Below are 4,490 nucleotides of genomic sequence, written 5' to 3'. Positions count from 1 at the left end.
CAGGGTCAGGGCTCAGAGTGTGACCAGGGTCAGGGCTCAGCATGTGACCAGGGTCAGGGCTCAGAGTGTGACCAGGGTCAGGGCTCAGGGTGACCGATTTCCCCTCCATCCTTGGTCCTCCCTCCTCGAGGCTCTGTCTTCCCGGCAAGGCCACGTCCTGTGTCCGGCCTGGGCCCTTGCTCGCAGCTGTTCCTGCTCCATGGCCGCCCCACAGTGACTGGTCACAGAGCCTGCTGTCCCTCCTGCCTCCTCGCAGGCAGCCTGCCAGCCATGTTCCCAGAAGCTCTGCCAACGCCCGCCAGCCCTCTGGGCCTGGCCTCGTCACCTTCGGTGAGCCTGTTGTGGGCGCCGTGGCCAGAGGCCTGCGGTGCCGAGCCAGGGCGGGCGCTCTGCGGTTTGCCTGTGTCTGCAGGGTCCTGGTGCCGCCCACAGTCGAGGACACCGCAATTCAGGGCCAGGCGATGCCGCCAGTGGTCCCAGGTGGTGAGTCTGAGCCCAGCGTCCTGGTTCCATTCCTCAGAGGGCAGGTGACCCGAGGGCAGCCGTGGCCTCCCCATCTGCCATTCCCTCCACCAGAAGCTACTCCTCTCCGGACCTGGCCAGGCCCCCAGACAGATCTTGGCGTTTTGTACAAGTCACAGGTTGCCATCCACCACTGCAGCTAAGATCACCTCCTCCTCCACTTTCATCTGCCATCAGCCACCAACACGCCCTGTGAGAGGTGGGAGCTGAGGCAGGCGGGGTCACCATGCTGGGAAGACAGTTGTACAGCAAAGGTGGTAGCGACAGCTTTGTGGTGGAGCTAGAGCTGGAGCTGCAGATCCTGGTGGTGGTGATGGTGATGGTGGTGGTGGTGGTGGTGATGGTGGTGATGGTGGTGGTGGTGATGGTGGTGGTGGTGATGGTGGTGATGGTGGTGGTGGTGATGGTGGTGGTGGTGATGGTGGTGATGGTGGTGGTGGTGATGGTGGTGGTGGTGATGGTGGTGATGGTGGTGGTGGTGATGGTGGTGGTGGTGATGGTGGTGATGGTGGTGGTGGTGATGGTGGTGGTGGTGATGGTGGTGATGGTGGTGGTGGTGATGGTGGTGGTGGTGATGGTGGTGATGGTGGTGGTGGTGATGGTGGTGGTGGTGATGGTGGTGATGGTGGTGGTGGTGATGGTGGTGGTGGTGATGGTGGTGATGGTGGTGGTGGTGATGGTGGTGGTGGTGATGGTGGTGATGGTGGTGGTGGTGATGGTGGTGGTGGTGATGGTGGTGATGGTGGTGGTGGTGATGGTGGTGGTGGTGATGGTGGTGATGGTGGTGGTGGTGATGGTGGTGGTGGTGATGGTGGTGATGGTGGTGGTGGTGATGGTGGTGGTGGTGATGGTGGTGATGGTGGTGGTGGTGATGGTGGTGGTGGTGATGGTGGTGATGGTGGTGGTGGTGATGGTGGTGGTGGTGATGGTGGTGATGGTGGTGGTGGTGATGGTGGTGGTGGTGATGGTGGTGATGGTGGTGGTGGTGATGGTGGTGGTGGTGATGGTGGTGATGGTGGTGGTGGTGATGGTGGTGGTGGTGATGGTGGTGATGGTGGTGGTGGTGATGGTGGTGGTGGTGATGGTGGTGATGGTGGTGGTGGTGATGGTGGTGGTGGTGATGGTGGTGATGGTGGTGGTGGTGATGGTGGTGGTGGTGATGGTGGTGATGGTGGTGGTGGTGATGGTGGTGGTGGTGATGGTGGTGATGGTGGTGGTGGTGATGGTGGTGGTGGTGGTGGTAATAGAGCTGCAGATGGTGGTGGTGACGCCCACAATGGCAGCCACGCGACCTGCATTGCTGATGGTGGGGCTTCTGGGTGAAAATGAGGACTCACCGGGCCACCCTGTCCCTCCCGCCCGCAGACTGGGAGCACCTGGAGGAGGGTGGTGACTCGCAGACGGAGGAAGGAGCAGCACAGGGAGGGTGACGGCGGCTCTGAGTCACGGGAGGGGGTGGAGCTGACGGGACTTGCATTTCATCAGCCCCCACGGCGCTGAGATGTGCCGGCAGCCTGTCCTCACCTGACCCCTTCGGCTCCTTCCCCTTCCTGTCACCAGCGCGCACGGTGCCAGGAGGGAGGGTGCCCTGGGTGCTCCGGGCCCTGTGGGAGCGGCCCTGCCTCAGGGCAGGCAGAGGCTCTTTCTGGGGAAGCCTTCGCACCACCCTCCGACCCCCCTTCCCGGGCCCCCCAGCCGCCAGCACGGCTGCTGCCAGGAAGTCCCTCCTGCAGTCTCCCCGCTGCTGCGTGGGAGGTTCCTGCCCTCGGCGGGCTGTTCTCCGTCTGTCCTCGCATCCCAAGAACCCGTCTCTTGGCGCCACCTGGGCTGCTCCGTACCACTCAGTGGGCCCCCCAACCTCTGCCGGCTCCCCCTGGACTCACTCAAGATGATGGACAGACCCTCCAGACTCCCAAGTCCCCAGGCCCTGCTTCCCACGGGGGCTTGTCCCCAGAGAGGAGCAATTCCACCATGTTCCAGAACCTTCCATGGCTGGGAGTGCCCTCCCCAGACGAGCTCCACCGCCCCAGCTCACGGTGACCCCTGAAACCAGGCGTGTGCCTGGGGCACGTGGGCCTGGCGGCTGCCCCCTCCCTGCGGCCCCCCTGAGCGACGGCAGCTGATGTCCCCCAAGAAGCCCAGAAACGGCACCACCCTCCTCGCCACCCTCCTGCCTGGGAGCAGCCCTTTCTGCCCGTTGTCAGGTCTGGGGCCCCAGCCCATGGCCCCTGGTGTCCTGGCTGGAGGCACGATTCTGAGGAGGCCCCGCCCCCAGGCGCCCGGGAGCTGCCCCCCGAGACCTGGAGCTCAGGGGTGCAGGCCTCCACCAAATTCCCACTCACTCTCCCTGCCAGTGGTCCAGGCAGGACTCGGACCCCCTCTGCAGTGGGTCCTGGGAGTGTTTCTGGCCCCTGGGGGACCCCGGTACACGGCACCACTGTGCTGCCCCTGAGCCCTGGCCGGTCCGCTCAGAGCGGCCGCAGCGAGGCCCACAGGGGCGAGACCCACACCGGGCAAGCTCGGCGTGGCCTCTGAGCCTCCATGTGGCAGCAGCACTGGCTGGAGGCAGGAGCCCTGGACCTGGGCCCCGCCCTCCCCTCTGGCCTCAGTTTCCCTCTGTGAGAGCAGGGCCAGCCGGCTGACTCAGCACGTCTCCAGGCGTGGGGAGCAGCGGGGTTTTCTTTCGGGCCCTAAAATAACCCCAGGGAGGCCCGGCCCCACGCAGGCGGAACCAGCTCCAACAAAGGCCTGAGAGTGGGGAGTGAGGGCTCCGGCTCTGAGCGGGGACAGGGGGGCCTTCCTTCCGGGCGGGCCTGGCCGGTGCTGCACCCTCCCCCCTGGGGCAGGTGCAGGGCAGATCCTGGGAAGCCAGATCCCGGCTGGATGCCCAGAGCCCACCTGGGCACAGCAGGCCCTGGACCAGTGGTTCTCAACCTTCTGGCCCTTAAATACAGTTCCTCATGTTGTGACCCAACCATAACATTATTTTTGTTGCTACTTCATAACTGTAATGTGGCTACTTTATGAATCGTCATGTAAATATCGGATATGCAGGATGGTCTTAGGCGACCCCTGTGAAAGGGTCGTTCGACCGCCAAAGGGGTCACGACCCACAGGTTGAGAACCGCTGCCCTGGACAAAGAGCACGCAGGTGCCCAGAACTGAGGAGGAGGAGGCCTGAGCCACTAGTTAGAGACTTGGACTAGGGTGTGGCATCTCAGGGTGAATTCAAGCCCCTCCTCAAATCCCAGGGGCCATGTGGGCAGGGCCTCCCTGGCGGGTAGGGGGCTTCGTACAGGCCCTCTCCTGGCACCCCAAGCCTGGCTCCCAGTGAGTTGGCACCCCAACAGGGGTGGGGACCAGCCCTACAGACCCCCAGCTGAGCCCAGCCCAGGCTGCCTGGTGCTGTGCTGGCCCATCTGCAGCCCTGCCCCTTCCCGGCCCTGCCTTCCCCCCACAGCCAGGTGTCTCGCATCAGGCGAGTGGGGGACCAGACCCCGCAGGACTGCCCACACAAGCTGTCTGCTCTTCTCACAGTTGGGGGACTGAGACCCCACCAAAGCATGCTGGGAGGGACGCAGAGCACCTGCCCTGCCTAGACGGTGCAGGGACAGGTCCCCAACGGAGGGCACAGCAGAGTGACTCGCCATCTGGTTGATGTCATGCCTCACAGGGCACTTCCTGCCTCTCTTCTCAGGTGTCAGCTGGGTTTCAAGTAGACGAGCAGCTAGGCTCCCAACTCCAACCAGAGACTCTGTTTGAACCAGCTGTTTGCACTGACAGCACATAGAGCTGCTTCCACAATCCCACCCGGTAAGGGGCGTAGGGGGCTTTTCCACTCTCCTACTCCCTAGGGTGGGGACAAGACAGAGGTGGCCAGTGACTGCCTCAAAACTAGCCCTAACCCTAACCCTAACCCTAACCATAGCCCTAAACCTAACCCTAACCCTAACCATAGCCCTAAACCT

At 63.5% G+C, this 4,490-nt stretch overlaps 1 long non-coding RNA gene across 1 annotated transcript in view; it reads left to right on the top strand.

Moving 5' to 3' along the window:
• Window positions 1–376: 376 nt before the first annotated feature.
• Window positions 377–4,490, top strand: part of LOC106726158 — a 5,288-nt gene continuing 1,174 nt past the window's right edge. Inside the window, exons 1-2 of the long non-coding RNA XR_001362190.1 lie at window positions 377–721; window positions 4,220–4,335. This is a non-coding gene — a long non-coding RNA (uncharacterized LOC106726158). The remainder of the gene's footprint in view (window positions 722–4,219; window positions 4,336–4,490) is intronic.

Source organism: Myotis brandtii, unplaced genomic scaffold, assembly GCF_000412655.1.
Source record: "Myotis brandtii unplaced genomic scaffold, ASM41265v1 scaffold2325, whole genome shotgun sequence".
NCBI classification, from domain to species: Eukaryota; Metazoa; Chordata; class Mammalia; order Chiroptera; family Vespertilionidae; genus Myotis; species Myotis brandtii.
This window is presented reverse-complemented; position numbering and strand designations above follow the sequence as displayed.